Source organism: Ailuropoda melanoleuca, chromosome 7, assembly GCF_002007445.2.
Source record: "Ailuropoda melanoleuca isolate Jingjing chromosome 7, ASM200744v2, whole genome shotgun sequence".
Taxonomy (NCBI): domain Eukaryota; kingdom Metazoa; phylum Chordata; class Mammalia; order Carnivora; family Ursidae; genus Ailuropoda; species Ailuropoda melanoleuca.
Genome location: NC_048224.1, coordinates 84,218,494 through 84,239,846, shown reverse-complemented (window position 1 = coordinate 84,239,846; position 21,353 = coordinate 84,218,494). Strand labels below are relative to the sequence as shown.

General features: G+C 40.7%; 1 long non-coding RNA gene across 1 annotated transcript in view; it reads right to left on the bottom strand.

The window, feature by feature from the left end:
• The window catches only part of LOC117803093, a 179,240-nt gene extending 164,207 nt beyond the window's left edge, over window positions 1-15,033 (bottom strand). Inside the window, exon 1 of the long non-coding RNA XR_004626734.1 lies at window positions 14,918-15,033. This is a non-coding gene — a long non-coding RNA (uncharacterized LOC117803093). The remainder of the gene's footprint in view (window positions 1-14,917) is intronic.
• Window positions 15,034-21,353: the final 6,320 nt, after the last annotated feature.

Genomic DNA, 21,353 nt, shown 5'->3' with positions numbered 1-21,353 from the left:
TTACAAATGTATGAAACAACATTATTTAAGGGGGTGGAGGGAAAAAGCGCTGACCTCTTAAATAACTCTGGAAAGAAATGGAATCTATAAGACTAAAAATGAAAGGAACTATACGTAAGTACTGTACCCTACTTAAGTTGTTTCCCATGGGAGGAGGAATTAACAGTTTGAAACTATACATGCATATGGATTAAACAAGTAAATGGATGGCAGATAGTGGGAGCCAGGTTTCTTACTGCTGGAGGGGGAGGTTACATATAAGGGGTAAAGGCTATAATAATCCATTTGGTGATGGAGTTGAAGGCCTTGTTATGAACTCATGTTCAGCTTAATATAAACACAGATGGTTACATACAGACATATTTATAGACATGTGCATATATCAGGGCCTGGAAGCAACAACAGACTGCCAGCAGCAACAAGCACACCTAGAACCCAGATTTTGGTTTCTAACACTATTCTTCAAAGGAAGGAATGATTTTTTTTGAAGAAATGGCTGATTCTAGGACAGGCAAGAAATATAGAAGATGAGCCTGGAGCATTTCTGGAGCCAGAAAGGATGGAATTGCTCAAAAAGCCCCACAAGTTTGGGAGAGGATGTTAAAGAAGTTAACTGAAAGAGATCCCAATAGCCAAAGCTGGAAAAATTTGAGCACCAAAATAATGTAGTATTGGATTATAACCCAAAACATAAAATAAATATCTATGATGCCATAGTGATCTAAGTAAATAATTGAATGAATGAATGAATGAATAATAAATAAATCACCCATGCAGAGGAAGTCCAAATGTGAGGCTTAATTCCCCACTCCTTAAGTATGGGCTATACATACAGATTTCCCTCCAAACAGTATAGCAGGGAAAGAGGGAATAAAGGTAAGTTTACAATGGAGAAACTTGATAAACACTAACATCAGCAGTGATAAGTTATATTAATAGTATGTACACCTGATATGATGTAAAGAGAGTGGCACTTCATCCCTGTGGTTTTCTTCCCCAAAATCCATAACCTGGCCTAATCACATAGAAAACATCAGACAACTGAGGAGACAACACAAAATATCTAACCAATATTCCTGAAAATTTTGAAGGTCATCTAAAACAAGGGAAGTCTGACAAACTGTCACAGCAAAGAGGAACCCAGAGTCATCTCATCTAAAAATAATGTGGTATCCTGGGTGGGATCCTAAAATAGATAAAGGAATAATATAGTGTCCTTCTGTATCTCTAACTACAGTCTTTAGTTTAAAATCTAATCTGTCTGATATGAGAATTTCTACCCCAGCTTTCTTTTGAGGTCCATTGGCATGAAAAATGGTTCATCCCTTCACTTTCAGTCTGGATGTATCTTTAGGTTCAAAATGAGCCTCTTGTAGACAGCATATGGATGGCTCATGTCTTTTTATCCAGTCTGCAACCCTGTGGCGTTTTATGGGAGCTTTTAGGCCATTCACATTTAGAGTGATTATTGAGAGAGATGATTTTAATGATGTCATGCTGCCTGTGAAGTCTTTGTTTCTATAGATTGTAAATTTTTGTTCTGTATCACTCTTGGGGTCTTATTACTTTTATAGAACCCCCCTTAATATCTCCTGTAGGGCTGGCTTGGTGGTCACAGGTGCCTTCAGTTTCTGCTGGTCTTGGAAGGTCCTTGTCTCTCCATCCATTCTGAATGACAGCCTTGCTGGATATAGTATCCTTGGCTGCATGTTCTTCTCACTTAGTGCTCTGAATATGTCTTGCCAGCTTTTTCTGGCTTGCCAGGTCTCTATAGACAGGTCTGACGTTATTCTGATGTTCCTCCCTCTGTACGTGAGGATTCTCTTCCCACTGGCTGCTTTCAAGATTTTATCCTTGGATCTAAGATTTGCAAATTGCACTATTATGTGATGTGGTGTTGGTCTGTTCTCATTGATCTTGGGAGGGGTCCTCTCTGCCTCTTGGACATGAATGTTTGTTTCCTTCACCAGATTAGGGAAGTTCTCAGCTACCATTTGTTCAAATATCTCTTCTAGACTTCTCTCTTTCTCCACGCCCTCGGGGATGCCGATGATTCTGACATTGGAACGTTTCATTGAGTCAGTAATCTACGTTCTTGAGATTGGATTTTTTTAAGCCAGGTTCCCATTTTTTCCTTCTTTTCTATCATCCCATCTTCCAACTCACTAATTCGTTCTTCTCCCTCATTTACCCTGGCTGTCAGAGCATCCAGTTTAGACTGCATTTGATTCATAGCATTTTTAATTTCTGCCAGATTCGCTCTCATTTCCACCCTTAGTGATGACCATTGTTACTCTGAACTCCATTTCTGACAATTTGGTTATATCCATATCCATTAGCTCTGTGGCAGAGGCCACAGGCTCTGTTTCTTTCCTTTGTTGGGGGTTCCTCCTCCTTGTCATTCTGAGGAGAAGAGGTTGCGGGGATGCCCAGAGCCCAAATTATTGACCAGGACCCAAGCAATGTGCACTTGTTTTATAGGGATCTTAGGGATGTGGGCTTCTTGTTTTTTCAGCCTGCCTCCTGGGGGAGGGGCCTGCCACGCTGATACTCAGGCAACCCTGTTTGGGTAGAGTTGCCCCATCCCCTGCGAGGGGGGTGGGGATGGGCACAGTGCAAACCAGTATTTCCAGGCTTTTGTTCTCTGGGAAACAAACTGAGGGCTTCAGAGGGGAGGGCAGTGGGGGATTGGGCTAGGCCAGTGATGGGTATTAAGGAGGGCATGTATTGCATGGAGCACTGGGTGTTATACACAAACAATGAATCATGGAACACTACATCAAAAACTTGGGATGTACTGTATGGTGACTAACATAACATAATAAAAAAATTTTAAAAATAAAATAGATAAAGGGCATTAGGTAAAAACTAAAGATGTCTGAATAAAGTGTGAATTCTATTTAACAATAATGTATCAATGTTGGTTCATTAATTGTGACAAATGTGCCATATTAATGTAAGATAATTATAAGAGGAGAAACTGGATATGGGATATATGGGAACTCTGTTTCATAATTTTTCTGTAAATCTAAAACTATTCTACAATAAAAAGTTTATTAAAGACAGTGTTCAGCATACCATAAAAAATTATGAGACATATGAAGAAAAGTAACAGATGACTGATGATCAGAAAAATCAAAAAACAATCAATGGGAAGAGACCTACAGATAAACAAGTTATTGGAATTAAATGACAAGCACTTGAAATTAACTCTTATAAATAGGTTAAATGAGAGCAAAAGATGGACAAAGCAAATGAAAAGATGGACAACTTCTACAGAGAAGTAGAATTTCTAAAAACTAACCAATGGATCGCCTAAGACTGGGAAATAGAGTATCTTAAATTAAGAATGCATTAGAAAGGCTTAATTAATATCAGATTGAACAACAGAAAAATAGATTCATGAACTTGAAGACTGGTCAATTAAATTATCCAAAGTGGAGAATAAAGAAAAAAGAATTGAAAACAACAACAAAAAAAAACAGAACACAATGTGAAAGGAATGTAGGACAATACCAAGTTTTCTAATACATTAGTTGGAATGTCCTACAGCGATGAGAGAGAGAATGGAACGTTCAGAACAAATAATTGTAGACATAATGGCCAATAATTTTCCAAAACTGGTAAAAAAGACATAACACCACACATTCAAAAAGCTCAGCAAAACAGGATAACTATTCAACCAAGGAAGAAAACACAAAGAAAACCACGCTAGGCACGTCAGTTAAAATGCTAAAAAATGAAGATGAAGAGAAAAATCTGAAAAACAGAAACGAATAGACCCATTATATTCAAATCAACAGCAATAAGAATTTTGGCTGACTTCTTAATATAATAGTTGCAGTGAAAGCTAGAATGACACATACAATATGTTGGAAGAAAAAACTACCAATCCTAGAATTCTATACCCAATGAAATATCTTTCCAACAATGTCCCCAAACAGTACTTACCCTCTTTCCTTACAAAACTTTTCTCTATCCAAAACTCACTACATTCAATATGGTATTGACATCCAAACTCTTAGGGCCAGCCTTGCCTTCTCCTCTTTTTGACTCTCACAGTCTCACCAATTTCTATCAATTTCACCTCAGAAAATCTTCAGAATTCATCATTCCTCTTCAGCCTCACTAGGACTACACTGGTCCAAGCCCTCAACATTTCTTGCCTAAACTATCACGATAACCCATTGCCTAAGAAGTCTCCCTACCACTGGTCTCTCCCTACAGAGTCCATCATCTTCCACACAACCCCTGAAATTAGTTGTCTAAAAACAAAATTGGGGGCACCTGGGTGGCACAGCGGTTAAGCGTCTGCCTTCGGCTCAGGGCGTGATCCCAGCGTTATGGGATCGAGCCCCACATCAGGCTCCTCCACTGGGAGCCTGCTTCTTCCTCTCCCACTCCCCCTGCTTGTGTTCCCTCTCTCGCTGGCTGTCTCTCTCTCTAATAAATAAATAAAATCTTTAAAAAAAATAAAAAAAATAAAAAAAATAAAATAAAAACAAAATTGATCCTGTCTCTCTGATGTTAAAATATCTCTGCTGACTTTCTATTAGTTCTGAATAAAATTTACATACTAGGATATATAAGATCCTTCACAATATTTTTTTTAAAGATTTTATTTATTTGACAGAGAGAGAGAGAGGGAGAGAGCACAAGCGGGGCGGGCAGCAGGCAGAGGGAGAGGGAGAAGCAGGCTCCCCACTGAGCAAGGAGCCTGATGCTGGACTCTATCCCAGGACCCCCGGTTCATAACCTGAGCTGAAGGCAGATGCTTAACTGACTTGAGCCACCCAGGTGCCCAAATCCTTCACAATCTTGACCCTCAACAATTCTTCCAGCATCTTACATATTCCTTTCCTCTTTTGATTTACTTATAAAAATTTAAAATAATTATAAGCTTGTCTTTTTCTCTTTTACCAGATATTAACTTCTTAAAGGAAGTGACTATGATCATTTGGAGAGTGTTCTGCTAAAGACTAAAACTTAAAAGGGTGGAGGAAGGTGAGGAGTCATCGTCTTCTCTAGCAAGGGTTTCCAGAAAGTCATCTTGATTCTCCAGGAAGGGGAGAAAACCATGGAATGCAAGGTTTATAGTGGATGTATTGCTGTCCCTGAAAGCCATCGGGGAGTCATTAAGAGGGGAAGGGGTATATAGTGCTATCCTCCAATAAAGTTAACATAATAAGACCCTTTGTAGTTTAAGAGCTAGAAAGGTGAAAAGATGTCCAACTCCTACTAATATGAATTAGCAAGACATAGGGGACTGTTTCACAAGGAGCAGATCCCAGAGTCAGTTCATTAACAGTGTTCTTGGGGCTTCTGGTGCCTTAGAAGATGACTTTACATGGGCCAAAAAGAAGTAAGTATCCAGATCTATGTCCCTGGGAATTCAGGTGTGGGATCCCCTTACTTAAGCACAATACAGAGTCAGTGAATTACCTACCACACAGACATTTCTTCGAGGACTCTAGTGGCTTGCGTAGCTGTGAGCCAGAAGCCGACCTACAGAATCCGTCAAAATGGCCAGTTTTCCACAGTGACATCATGTGGCTGCAAGAAGTAATGGCAGTATCTGTCCCAGCTCCTGTTGCCCTGACTAAACTCAACTTCCAGATCACGTTAGTTCTAAGAGTTCATAAAATATCAGGGGGTATCCTAAAAAGAAGATGCTAAACTTCCTCTTAATTTGGCATGTGTTAACTTCAGTTGTTGTTCTGGTTAAAATGGAAAAATAAAGGGTCTATGGCCATAACGGTCCTCCAGTATCTATAGACACACAAAGTGAGAGGAAAAAATATTTGCAACTCATACCACTGAAAATGGGGTTTTTAAAAACTGCCTAGAATCATTTATAGGAGGGAAATGCACAGGAAATCCTGGCGCTATGTAGCCCAGAACCCATCAGAACTGTTCTGGCTAATGAGGAAGTTGGGGGCCTGAAGCCCCTGTGACCCAGACTCCCCCATGTGCTTGCCCCGTGTCAACAGCAGCCTCTGAACCCCCCACAGAACCCAAGCACCCCGCAGAACATAGTTTAAAAACCACTTTCTTGATGATGGAAAGCCCATTAAAAATTTAAACCGGAGAATGGCATCACCAGATGACCCATGTAGGACAGAGAATGTTTTTAAAGGTGTTGGTGGAGGGGAGGTGCAGGAGGGGGGACAAGACAAGATTGGGGACAGAACAGCTGGATTGTTAAGAATGTCACTGAAGGACAGGCAAGACTTTTGACAGGTGTGATGCCATGAATAATGTTAGATGTTAATACCCATAAAACATACTGAGCTGAATCTATTTCTAAATTATTATCAAAAACATTCCTTGGGGAAAGAAAGAATCTTTCAGACCTAGTAAGAAAGGATTCATCTTTAACTATCCTGCAAATGTGATTATCATCGAGTTCTTCAGTTGAATACTTTTCTGTTGAAAAGGTGATCTATACCATATTTTTTTTCCTGAAACTTAGCTTGGGAAAATTATTTTCATACAAATGAGCCTACATTCTGCTGAAAATGAGGATATTTAAGCCTGTTGTGATGAAAAGCTGTGTTTCCAAGCTAATTTTTTGGAAAAATCTAATAAAAGAAATACTTAACAGGAAAGTACAGAATGCCTGCTGGGATAAAAATGAAATGAAGTTTCCAAGCAACTTCTGAGTAAAAATACAGTAGAAAACAATGTTAACAGAAATTACAGAATTTAAGCATTTTGTAATAAACATGTGTTTTCAAGCTAGTTTTGAGAAGTATCCAGGAAAAAAAAACATTTTAAATAAAAATGGAATTTAGTCCTGTTGTCTTTTCCAAACTGATAAGGAAATTTCAGTATAAAATAGAAGAAAAGAGGGGGGGAAAGCAGGAAAAAGTACAGAATTGAAACAATATAATTGCAACAAAGGATACAGACAAACCCAAGGGAGGGCCTGTGAAATGGAGATGAAATTGTCCCAAACATGCCAAAAAATGACAAGGTCTTTGTCTCATGCATCCCTCTCTGCCTCCCCCTCAGCCTCCCTTAGGGACCAGGCATGGCTGTGAGCCGCCTCCCTTTCTCAGCCAAGCAGGGGGTATAACTTTGCAGTGAGGCAGTCTCTGTAGTCCAGGATGATTCCCTGGAAGGGCCTGAGCTGTGAGCTCAGGATCCCTGGATCCCTTTTGGGGGGGTCTGGGTTAGTGCCTGGCAACACTATTGGCAAAGAAGACCAACAGTAAATTAGGGTATTCAGGAAGGAAAAAATGCGGGACCACAAAAGAGAACTTTAGGTACATCAGAGCTTACCAATGTCTCACCAACTCAAGAAGAGATGCCTTAATGAAGATTCAAGTTCTCAAAAAGGCATCAAGGAAACAGTGTTTCAAAATATTTAAACACAGAAAAGGGAGGGAGGCTAAATAAAGTAATTTTATTCATTTTCACCACGTGGAAATTCTGACAAATTTTAAGCCCACATGCTATTGAATTATAGGTGATGACTTAGGATAACAAAAGCAAGTTAAATCACACCTTAGATGAGAAAATCTAGGATTGCCCTAGTGCAGCCGCTCTCTAACTTGCTCACATGATATGGAGGCGAATTTGTTTCCCATTTTCCCAGATTCAGGACATGCCCTCCCCACACTGAGCCCAAGAAAGTATCGCAAGCATAATTGGGGCCAGACACTCCCAAAGAACACCCCCCAAAATTCACTGCCCACTGTTAGTCTACAAATGCAGCCCTGAGAATAAAAGAAACCACTGAATAGACAAATCAAGGGCATTTAGTATTCATGATGAGTTTGTCCCTCCTTTCCCTGTAGTTCCCATCTCAAGTCAAGCAAAGAGACAACCATGAGAGTCATTCTACTAACTACCAGAAAGATATTAGCATTTCAGTTCAATGGTCTGTCGGATCTCTCCTCTGTGTGCTATTAGAGAAAAATTCAAGAGTATGAGGATAGAGTTGCCAGACAAAACACAGATGCATGGAGCTTCCCTATACTAAAAAAGTATTCATTGTTTATCTAAAATTCAAATTTAACAGGGTTTTCCATGTTTTTATTTACCAAATCTGGCAATCCTATTTGGTGGGAACAGCAGGGCAGAGAGAGCTGGTAGCAGAGGGACAGTGGAAAATGTACATCCCTGAAGGTAGCTGGATTTATGCCACCTTGTAGGTACCCATTCAATATCCCACTGATAGTGAGGGAAGTCCAACAATAAGAACTTGAACCCAAATATCTGGTGTGGAAACTGTTCAGGGGGAATCAGAAAGGACCAAGAAACTAGGAAGCTCCAAAGGGTTCTACAGAGAACTCACCCATACACATACCCCAGAGGGAACCAGTATGGGAACACTTGTCTGACAGACATTTAGTCAAAACCAGAGAAAGAGTAACAGCATAAAGAAGAAAGACACCAGCCAAGTAAGAGATATTTGTGTCTTTCCATGTTCCTACACCCAGCCCCAATCCACCATGGGTGACAGGACCACAAAATGGCAGAGGTGAGAGAAGAAATGAAAGAGCAGGTCTGTGCTCTTGAACCTCATCCAGAAGGGGGAAGAAAGAAAGAAAGAGGAAACGAACATTAAATTGGATGTTACATCAAAATTTTAAACTGGATCAAACTGTTATCTACTGCTGCAAAACAAATTTAGTGGCTGAAAACAACAGATGTTTATGATCGCACAGTTTCTATGAGACAGGNGTTGAACCTCATCCAGAAGGGGGAAGAAAGAAAGAGAGGAAACGAACATTAAATTGGATGTTACATCAAAATTTTAAACTGGATCAAACTGTTACCTACTGCTGCAAAACAAATTTAGTGGCTGAAAACAACAGATGTTTATGATCGCACAGTTTCTATGAGACAGGAATCTGTGGACAGCTTAGCTGGACCCTCTGCTTCAGGCTACAGTAAGTGGCTGGGGCTGCAATCATCTTAAGGCTCAACTGAAGAAAGACTCCAAGCTCACTCACTCATTCAGTTGCTCATAAGCTCTTACACTGAAGGGCTCAGCTTCTCCCTGGCGGTAGGTCAAAGACCATCTCCACGCCTTGCTCTGTGGGCCTCTCGAACACAGGAGCCATTTTAGGAACTTCCGACCACAGACTGCATTGACCAAACACTAAGAGTGATCAAAAAGCTACCGCGCTGCCAACAATCTCATTTATGGATGGGGGAAAAGCGACTGGACAGAGCATACCTGAAAAAAGTATTGAGAAAACTCAAACTTTATATCTGTACCCATTAAGTTCAAACGGTTCCATAAACTGGATATAAGTGTTTACCCTCTTAAACCTTTGGCTATGGTTGTGTAGTAAGGAAGGGAGACAATGTGATACGGTCAAGAGAAATCATTCTTTGGAGATCACCAGAAGCATGTTTGCAACTCAGCCTCAACGCTACTAGTAGCCATGGGCTCATTAACATCTTTGAAATGCAATCTTCTTCTTAGTAATCAGGGTTGTGATGAGCATAACAGATGATACACACGGTTATGTAAAATGTCTGCTCTATACATAGAGGCCATTATTATCATTATCATTGCCATTACCATAACACAATCCTCCACCGCCATCTATCCAAGATTAGTGACCAGCAGAGCCCAAATTTGTCTCATCTCTATTTTAAAGCATGAAGATGACAGAAGTCATAACAGCCTTTTGTGCATAAGCAAGCACATATTTCTAGATTATACCTGAATTTTGTCCTTGATCGGTAATTTTGGTGAGACTGACTCACCACTCAGTGGCTTGTACTTTCACAAAGAGAGTGAAAAGTCGTGTCTATTGACACTGAGGCAGAGCGTGGTATAAAGTGGAATATCACTCAGGTGTATCCTCTTATGAAGTGTCACAGGGCCAAGATACTGTGGGAGAATCCAACACGGCCATGAACAACTAGAACTTCTCCACTCACCAGCAAGAGCCTCACCCCTGAAGCACCATCACAGCACTCTGTCTCACAGCTCAGACAAAAGCTGGCCAAAGAAGAAGCAAAAAACGTGAAAGAGGTTTATAACAAAGACTTTTTTCTCTCCTCCCAAACAGGAGATTTTTGGGGTCAATATCATCACCTTCCTGGTTTTTGGTTTTTTTTTTTTCATCATCTTCTTCTTTCATCTTTTCTTCTTCCTTTCCCCCCTCCTCCCACCTCCCTTCTTCCTCCTCCTCCCACCCTCCTCCCTCCTCCCTTATTCCCCCTCCCCCTCCTCTTCCTCTTCTTATTCATCATTATCATCCATCATAATCCATCATCATCTTCTTCATCATCATCTTTACGATCACAACTACTACCACCACCACCATTTATTGAGGCTTGGCCATAGATATTAATCTATTGCTGTCTACAAATTATCCTAAAACTTAGCAGTTCAATCATTTAAAACAACAAATATTTATTATCTCACACAGTTTCAAAGGGTCAGGAATCCAAAAGTGGTTTAGTTAGATCCCCCTGGCTTGGTGGCTATTATGAAGTTGCAGTCGACCTCCTGGCGGGGAGAGACACAGGCTGCAGTTATCTGAGAGCTCGCCTGAAGCTGGCGGATCCACTTCCAAGCTCACTTACATGGCTACTGTCTGGAGGCTTCAGTTCCTCACTGTGGGAGCCTTTCCATAGTGCAACATGGCTATGGGCTTATCCTAAGTGAACAATTTGAGAGGGATTGACCAAGACAGAAGACACAGTGCCTTTGCATGACTTGTTCCCCAAAGTTACACACACCACTTCAACATCGATCTGTTCCTTAGAAGCAAGTTGCTAATCCAGCTCTAACTCAGGGGGAGGAGATTAAGCTCTGGTTCTTGAAGGGAGGAGTATCTAAATATATTTTAAAACCATCATCTCATGTTACAAGGACTAGGGTAAACATGATATATGTGTATATATTCTTTCCTGGTATAAAAGGAAAAATTGTTTATTCATGCATTTATTCATTCAACAAACCTTTATGAGAGACTTTACCTACCCAAAAATGTGTTTTAAGTGACTATTTGTCCAATCGTTTGCGCATTTTATCCCTTACTGTTCCTTGTTTCTAACCTTATTCTTTTCCTTGTTGTGCCTATGCCAGTCTCTTCCTGCAGCCTTGCGATAGCACCTGTCCTCTGGCCATCAAAACATCCCCACATTTATGCTTCTTTCAAGCCAGCTTAACTCATCAAAGCAGTATCTTAAGTCACACTTACATATAACACTTATAATTTAACCATTGTCTGCAGCAAAGACATAAAACAATCTTAGTTGGGGACATAGCATGAGATTGTCTCAAATGTGACAGAAGATAGTCACCTTCAGGATGTGATTTGGGAATGGAGAAAAGTTGAGTTGCTGTTGCTAGAACAGCTCCCTCCATCTATTCGCAGGAGTCCCTGCTTAGGAAAGTCACCAAAGTTCCTCTTTCAAATGCAAGTGTTCCCAGAAGGTACAGAGGTGAGACTATTAGAAGCACATAAGTCCTTGACTAACATCGTTCTATCAGGTTAGCTATACAACCACCTAACTGGGATCAAAAGAAGTCAAATGCAATACACAGATTTATTGAAACAGAGAAACTCAGGAAAGGCTTGAATGAGTTTCGGATGAGGATTCTGCAGAGACAGCTCAGGAGATGGAGGACAGCACGAGATACCAGTAGCAGGATTTAGTTTTAGTTTGGGTTCTCTCAAAAGCAAAGCCCGAGGGAAGGACATTATAGCAGGAAACCCATTCAAGAGACTATCCCAGGGTGCAGAAAGAAGGGAGCAGGAGAATGATGAGGGAAAAATATAAGCACAGGCCTCCATTCTGCTGGGGTCTTCCACTTCCCAGGATTTTCTGCCTAAAGAAAGGGGAATTGAAGAATTATCCATAGTCTCCCATCCCCAACTGGAAAAGGACTCCTATAGGGCAATAACTCCCCTGTTCTTTTGACTGTACTTGTGGGCTTCTGCACTGATAGGACAGGACCCTAGAGCTGAAAGTGGAAAGACATGCTGGTCTCCCCCTAAGTGAGTATTGTGTACTCTAGGGACACCTGACCTCAAATGGCACTGTCCCTGGTAGCCATGGCTGAAATCAGCCATGGCGGAGGGACGTGATGTGGGACACCGGAGATATCTACTATAGGGCAGCTGCAGAAAGCACACCTTCTGTACCAGTGAGGTACAGAACAAGCATCATCTAGATCACATTTTTACTTAGGCTTAGTGCTAAAGAAAGCTCTACTTTGAACCCTGGTGCAAGTGGGAACTTATTATTACACAACCAAGAAGTATTCCTTCCAAGACGATCTCCCATAGCATAATCTCTATGGTGTGTTAGAATGAAATACCAAAAGCACAGTCAACAGAAGAAAAAAAATAAAGCCACTGGACTTAGTCAAAATTCAGACTTTACGTGCTTCAAAGGACACTATCAAGAAAGCAGAAACATAACCCACTGAAGGGGAGAAACTACTTGCAAATCATATATCTGATAAGAGACTTAGATCTAGGTTATATAAAGAACTCTATGTCTCCATAATGAAAAGAGACAAGCAACCCAATTAATTTGGGGGCAAAGGATTTGAAAGGACATTTCTCCAAAGGAGATATACAAATGACCAATAAGCACATGAACCAATGTCCAATACATATTAGCCATCAGGGAAATGCAAATCAAAATCCCAGTGAGATACCATTCTACATCTACTCGGGCAGCTGTGATCAAAAAGGCAGATAGTAACAGTATTGGTGAGCATGCAGAGAACTTGGAACTCTCATGCAATGCCACTGCTATTGTAAATGGTGCAGTCACTTTAGAAAGCCATCTGGCATTCCCTCAAAAAGTTAAACATAGAGTTATCATATGACCCGACAATTCCATTGCTAGATATGTACCCAAGAGAAATGAAAATATGTCCACACGAAAACTTGTATACAAATGTTCATGGCAACGTTATTCACAACAGGCAAAAACTGAAAGCAAATTAAATGTCCTTCAACCGATAAATGGATCCACAGAATGTGATATATGCATAAAGTGGACTATTATTTGGCAATAAAAAGAAATGAAGTACTGATCGATGCTACAACATGGATAAACCTTGAAAACATTATGCTATGTGAAAGAAGCCAATCACAGCCATATTGTACGATCGTATTGTACGATTTCATTTATAAGAAATGTCCAGAATAGGCAAATCTAAAGAAACAGAATAGATGAGTGGTTGCCTTCGGCTTAGAGAGGTTGGAGGGAAATGAGGAGTGACTGCTAATGAGTACGGGGCTTGGGGGGGACGGGTGATGAAAAGGCCTAAAATTAGATATTGCTGATGGTTGCATGACAGTGAATCTACTAAAAACCACTGACTTGTACACTTTAAATAGGTGAATTTTATGGTATGTGAATTATTTCTTAGTAAAGCCATTACTTAAAAAAATTTAATGAAAGATCAGTGTGATGCTGCAATAAGATGAGAAAGGCAGGGGCGCCTGGGTGACTCAGTCATTAAGCGTCTGCCTTCAGCTCAGGGCGTGATCCCAGGGTCCTGGGATCGAGCCCCACATCAGGCTTCTCTGCTGGGAGCCTGCTTCTCCCTCTCCCACTCTCCCTGCCTGTGTTCCCTCTCTCACCGGCTGTCTCTCTCTCTGTTAAATAAATAGATAATATCTTTAAAAAGAAAAAAGAAGAAAAAGAAAGGCAATAGAGGTGTGTACTATAATAGTTCATAAGTAATACTGAGTGCCTGCTGTATGCAAACCACTATCAGTAAGTTAGAAAATTCACAGCACACAACAAAAAGATAGGGCAATCCGTAACATTACATGAGTATTTTGATGCAAGCTAAACAAGCCTGATAAAGAAAAGGTTAATAATGTTTCTTTTCCATGTAGGCATTTATTCACTTCTTCTAACTGAAGGAGAGCAATCAAGCTGCATAAAATTAAAATCTGAATTGCTCAGCTCTAGGCTGTATTTTGTAAAGAGGGTTCATAAACACAAGAGCCTGTGATCAGAATCTATGGAACTCCTGAGAGAACATCAAACACCAATGAGTTGCCTGAGGATGTTTCCATATAGAATTAAATACTACCCTTATAAGATTAACAAATGATTTATTTATAATTGCAGACTCTTTGTTGAGGAAAAGCTAAATAGTATTTCGGTTCTAAGAAGGTCCTAAAATTTTAGCTTATGTCTACTATCTCAGAAAAAAATAAAATCATTAGTTGAGAGACCGCACCTTTTAAGATGAGAATCTAAGAGGGATTCATTCTCATTCTAATAATGAGGTAAAAACAGCCCAAATATTTCTATTCAATGAGCACCTGGACAATATCCAACCCCTAAAGAAACTGAAAATTCTGCTCAGTGACAACACATTATTTAACTCACCAGGGCAATTTAAGATAACACAATGTGACTCAAATCTAGGCAAGGAAATTGGTCAGGTGAAAGCATTCTTTCCTTAAGAAACACCTGCTGGCAATTGAGATAGAAAAAAAATCCATGTCAAGTTGTGAGCGTGTTTAGAGAATTACCCTGACTGATTCTGTGACCATGTGCAAATTAGCTCCCTTCCAGATCTTTGTGGGGGTGATTTCCAAAGGCTTCAAAGCAGATACATGGCTTGGTGGGAGAAGGAAGCAATTTTTAATTTTATTTTATATGTAACAAATATATGTAATATTAAATATATGATTAATTTTAGACCACATGTAATATATAATACATATTATCTATGGGAAATACATATTTATAATTTCTTTATATAAAATATAAATATATAAACAATGTATGACTAATATATACTACATGTAGGAAATATATAGAATATGTATAATATTTAGAATTTATAATAAGTTTATAATTTACAGAGTAAATACTGTAGTTAAATTTTGAGCAAGGAAAAATGTATAACACAAAAAGCTTGTTTTGCCTTTCTACCAGCTGAGTTTGCACTTACATTTCGCCGGAAGTTTCTCCGGTGGCCTCATGTTAGCACTTCATTTCACACATCCACCACGGTAGACAGAAGGCAAAGGACACAGCATCCTCTTTTTATCATCATGTGCTAGTTGGTTATCTGAAATGCAAAATAAACGAGAGGGAAAGAAAAAAGTCAAACCAACTGCCAGATCATCTCTTTATAATTTCATACTTGCACTTTTACCTCAACAGTGATTTTGCTAAAATGGGAAACCTGAGGGTCCTATTATGGATTTGTTAGAGTCCTTTCTTTCCAAGTGGGAACTGCTCCCACAGCCCGTCCAACTGTTACGATGGTCCATACTGCTCGTTCCTTTAACATCTTTAGTTAGCTCCCCTCAGATGCAACAACAAAACTGAGCTCATGCTCACAAAATAAGCAGAAAAGATTTGTCTGGAGTCTAAGCAAGAGTTCATCTATGCCTCCCCCAAGGGGCTCAATGGACTCCTGCAGCCCCTATGTTCCTCATTAGCAAGTGTGAGGTATGCCCCACTTTGAGTGTCTTTGACAGCGGGGCCTGTGTGATCGTGCTCGGTGGCTTCCCTGCGTGGACCTAAACTTAGGAAATGCTTCCCAGAATGAGTCCCAGCTGAATGCACTTCTCTGGGGCTTTTGTTGCTGCTTCTGATAAGTGATCATAGCCACAAAGGGTATTAAATTTTAAATTATTGGGGGTTCTTCTTCCTGTAACTTTGAAATTACTTTAGCCTTAACATTTCTTAGGATGAGCTCAAAGCAGAACCCACTGTTCCCTAATTCTCCAGAGAAAGGCTCTACTCTGACAAGCTTGGGAGGGAAGGGGAAAAGAAAGAAAATAAGCCTTTAAATGCCAGAACACTTTATATTCTCATCTCCTTATTAGCCTTTATACCACACCTGCGAAATGTTCATCATTATTCCCTCAGAGACATGCTGAGATGAGGAAACTGTGTCCTCAAGGTCAAGCGATTTACCCAAGGCCACGCCGTGAGTACCAGACAGAGCAAACAGCCAGTGGTTCTCAGCTCCTTCTGAGCCACAGACTTCTCTGGGCATCTGGCGACAGCCAAACTGCTCCATGCACACATTTCACAAATTCAGGGGCCCGGCCCTGTGTGACAACTAGCCCAGAGCCTCTAGAAATTGAGCACCAGAACTTTCTTTGCTTTTTCCCCACAACTAGGCCACCTCCCACTGCATGAGCCTGGGGAGGGCGGAAAGGAAATCCCCCAATATTTAAAACACTTGTTTCTCTCACTCTCAAACCCTTATACCTACCTTCCATGTTTCTACATAAATTCCCTATGAATCCTTTTCTACTGAGCACCGGCATTTTGATCAGAAACTACTTGTAGGAAGTGAAAATTAAAATGATTTCAAAATCTACTCATCAGCCTCCAGGGTTGTTTTCCTCTCCATCAATCCCACTTCGAGTATTTATCCAAAAGAACTGAAAACAGGATCTTGAAGGCTATCTGTACTCCCATGTCCACTGCAGCATTCTTCCCAATAGCCAAAAGGTGGAAGCAATCTACACATCCACTGATGGATGAGTGGACAGAGAAAGTACGGCAGGAGCATACAAGGAAATATCACTCAGCCTTCAAAAAGAAGGAAATTCTGTCTTGTTCGACAAAATTGATGAACCTTGAGGACATAATGCTAAACGATACATTCCTGTGAAGTAAAAGTTGTAAACATACACACACTCTGTATTTCAGTAGCTTCCTGAGGGAAGAGTAACCACCAGCAACAGTGACCAGAGAACTGGTTTTCTTGAGTCTGATTAGTCCTAAACGTGAACACTGAAATAGCATTTTGTTTTCTGTTAGTCCCTTTCCATCTAACATAACCATCCCCTGTGCTGAAAATCACTTAGCATCTTGTTTCAAGCTCAAAAATTAATTTTCGCAACAGAATAAATTGCTGAAAGACTGCTGTCAGTAAAAAGGCCTGGAATTTGAAAGTCCATTAGGGGCTGAACTGTCTTCTTTATTAATTAATGCAAATGCAGTTTAAAATGCACTAAGCTACTTACTTATTAACACTTCTTGGCACAGGAGAGATGTTCTAAGTCCCTATTGACCGGGTCTTGAGGAGATCTCTTACTTCCAAAGTCTGCCAGGGTCTCAGCCAGCTTGCCACTGCTTTCCACTGACCAAGATGGTCTTAATGTTCCCCTAAGCTGGACTAAACTTTACATGGTTTCTCCCTGACTGTGGTACCCTGACCACCTTTTTTGTAGACCATTTACTTTGGAAACTTTCCATTGTGAATTCTCTCTCTGCCCCCTGGAGATGTAAATCTCCCAACCTCTTAACCAGTTTACAAGTCAGGAATGTCCTTCTCAAGCATCAGGAAGTCATTCCTTTGAAATGCAGTCATCAAGGAAGATAACAACCCTCTCTCCCTGTCTCTGTGAGAGGGTAGAATCTAACTTCAGTAAGTGTCAATTAACAAACACTGATGACCTAATCACATAGACCCAGCTCATCCATAATGTCCTTGGACACCTTCACTAGCTCACATCAACACTTAAAAATTCTCCTTAAAGGATGCAATATACAATGGGGGGAAAGATAGCCTTTTCAATAAATTGTGAAGGGAAAACTGTGCAGCTATATGTGAAAGAATAAAACGAGGTTACTTTCTTACACCATACACAAAAATAAACTCAAAACGGATTAAAGACCTAACTGTGAGACCTGAAACCATAAAACCCCTAGAAGAAAACATAGGTCCTTCTTCTTTAGCACTAGAATCAAAACAATATGAATTGGAGTAAATTTTTTGAAACATGGAGAGATAAACTTGACATTTTTTTAATTTAAAAGCCATTATGAAATTGTTCATAGACCCACATGCTTCATGCACAGATATATACTATATGCATGCAAGTATATCAATCCACTGAAGTTTTTAAGTAGGCTTAGAAAAAAGTCAATAAGGACATACACCAAAATAATAAAAATGGTCATTTCTAGGCAGCAAGATAATTTTTCTTTTCTTCTGTAACTAGGCCATATTTTCTCAATTCTCTGTGAAGAACTGCATTTGGGGATAAATTTTTTAAATGGGAAGAAAGAGAAGAAGATTTCAAATAGTAAAAGGAGCTCTCACATGCTATCTCTAAAAATATCACACTAGCTTTTTTCTTTTCTTTTCTACCAACTTTCCTACATGCGGTGGGTGGGAAACAGACAATGCTAACAAAAAGTATTACAATGTATTCGCTGCTTTGAATACCGTGTTTTTCACTCCTGGATGTTCCTAAGAAAACTAACGCCTTCCTGCCTTTCTCTTTGATTCCCATCCGGTGAGTCCATCCAGGAACTACTCCGCGGGTCCTGTGTCCTCCTCTAGTCCAGGCAAGTGTTCCCCACACAGAAGTATCTGAATCCAATGCTGCAGATTTTAAAAAGCCTCCTCAAGCCCCTTGAAGAGGCTGCCACTCCCTCCAGCCAGTGATTTGTCTCAGATGTCAGAGAAGCACAAGGAGGACACCCCCTCCCCCGGCCACAAAGTTCGCAGGAACGAGGACCACTCAAGTCATTGTGTCCCGCTCAAGCGAGAGAACTGGATGCCTAGACACCTTTGATGCCAGTTCGCATTCCCAAAGAAAGAGAACTTGGCACTTGCCAAAGTTAAACTTGAAACAAGCCAATGTCTGTCTATAGGAAGAAAGGTGGGAGGACGAGAGGATGAGAGATCAACACTATTTAGAAACACTTATATTAAGATCACAGAGGCTGTTTTTATCTGAAGAGCAGAATCTCCCTGTCTTGGGGGCTGACTCCTGGGTTTCCCTCTACCAGCTATTTCAAATGGAATCTATAGCTTAAGTAGGACACAGATTAATTAGAGCTCTGAAAGAAACAGTCCGAGTGTACCTGGATTAACCAATACCTACAAGGAGAAATTTGAGGATAACAGGAAAAGGGAATACGTCCTTAGCAAGGCAACACAGTGAAGAAAGAAAATTATTCAAAAAGCCTAAGGAAACTATAGGATTCTAACTGGAAAGGACAAAACCCCGGTTCTAGAGAAAGGCGGGTGGAGGCTGCTACTTACAAGAGTTTTTTGCCATTAACAGAGACAATGTAGCCTGAGTCCTCTCCTAGAAGATAGCAGGTGCCAGAGAAAGAAGGCTGTTCTGCTCTATAACAATTACAGGTCCATAGACCCTAATACCAACCCCTTGGTGCTAGATGTGTCTTCATATTCTGAATTTTTTGGATTTTAGGAAAGAAATCCGGTGCATAGTCAACAATGTCATATAACATCCCCAGTGGGGTCTGCAGCAACATCCCATTAATTTTTCTTAAGCAAAACATTTGAAGAGTCACACTAAGGGGGATAAATACAAAGGATATATATAAATAGACTCACATCAGTTCAAGTTTTCTGCCAGATGGATTATGGAAAAAATTCAATTTCATAAGCTTTTGGGGTTTCAGAAATATGCATAAGGGATTATAGGCCTGGATTTTTTTTTTTTAATGTCTTTCCCACCAGAGACTGAAAACCATGCCTTATTTATCTTCCCCACTACCTGGCTGGGGACTGGGGCTCCCCAAGTGTGTTGAATGTAACTGATTAACTCCCAGGCTCAAGGCCTCTTGCATTGGCTCGCGGCACTGCGCCAAAGCTCTGGAGGCCGAGAGAGGCCCACACTGCGAGGGCAGGGCTTCTCTAGTCCCTGTACTCTGACCTCTTAACGGAAGGAGTTCAAAACAAAGCAAATGTTCTGCCTAATTTTAACTTCGAACCCAATTTCAAGCGCTGCCTTTGTATGAACTGCCCGGAGATGAAGAAGGCCAAGAATTAGATTTTTGCAGCATTATGTTGTTTGGAGTTTCAGTAGCAATGTTCTGGAAAACCTTGATAAATTGACAAGGATGCCCCATCTGAGGAAAGCAGTCTCTGTAATATTAATGCTTATCTCTTTGAATGTAGTAGCCTGGAGGCAAAGGGAGTAATTTGAGCCATAGTAAGAAAGGCAGCTCTCACCTCATACCCTCCGGAGAAATTTCTCCCTGAGGACGCCTGGGTGGCTCAGTTGTTACCCGTCTGCCTTCAGCTCAGGTCATGATCCCAGGGTCCTTGGATCAAGCCCCATATCGGGCTCCCTGCTCAGCGGGAGCTCCCTGCTCCCACTCCCCCTGCTTGTGTTCCCTCTCTGGCTGTGTCTCTGTCAAATAAATTTTTTAAAAATCCTTAAAAAAAGAAGGAAAGAAATTTCTCACTGGATGCTTCTCCTCTGAGCCAGACTTGTGCATGGCCTCACCCACATACCCCATCTACCTTTCCCACTCACCACTGCCAGAAAGAAGCCACCAGCACAGCCCTGCCTCCTCTTTTTCTCCAGAGGAGTCACCAGAGGTCTGCAAATAGACATGTCAAGTTGTTCTCTAGGTCCTGGTCCTTTAGCATGGAGGACAAGGTCATCCTACTTCTCGGTAGTACTGGCAGCACAATTAGTCTTATCCTTCACTCGTGGAGGAAGAGAGTGTGACTTTAAACTTTAAAGCAAGGGGAAAACACAGATTAAACCAACGAGGACACCAGAACGGGCAGCCGGGAGTAGGGAGAGACTTGTACACAAACACCCAGAACCACTGATGGTATTCCTATCTGCGGACACCAAGGGCTGGTCGTTTGATACATAGAAGTTGTCTGATCTAGAAAACTCAACATGAAGAAATCTAAATGTGGAGAACAAATACATTTATTCTTTAATGACATTATAAAATTGTTAAAGTTACCTTACGGCTGCTCTACATAGTAAAATGCCTCATGTCTGCTTTTCAGTTTTACTTTTTTGCAATGTTCGTTAGGGTATAGGTAATACACATACACAGCTAAAAAATAAGCAAGCAAGCAAGCAAGCAATTAAAGGGATTTTATAGGGAAAATTAAGTCTCCAGTCCCACTCCTGTCCCAAGGGCCCCGAGTTCCCCCTTTTAAAGGAAACTACTGTGATTTCCGATTCTTCCAGATATAGTCTCTACATATATAAGGCTGTATCACTTTTAAAATGTACACACTATTTCACATCTTGCTTCCTCTCTTCAAATTCATTTAAATTATGAATATCTCTCTATGCTCTCAGCATGCCTCCCTCTTCCCCACCATGCCCAGGTCTTCAGACTTCTTCAGGGGCTCCCAGTGCCTACATCTGTAGACCTCAGTTTGGCATTCAGGGCTCGTCTGTTATTTCCCAGTTAACCCCTATAGATGCTGCTATGGGTTGAATTGTGTCCCCCCCAAAAGACCCTGAAATCCTAACTGCCAGAATCTGTGTGACATGATGTAAAAAATAGTCTTTGCAAATATAATTAAAATATAAGTGAAGATGAGGTCCTATTGGAGTAGAGTGAGCCCTTAATCTATTAAGCTAAGGGGACTATTAACCTTATAAGAAAAGAAAAAA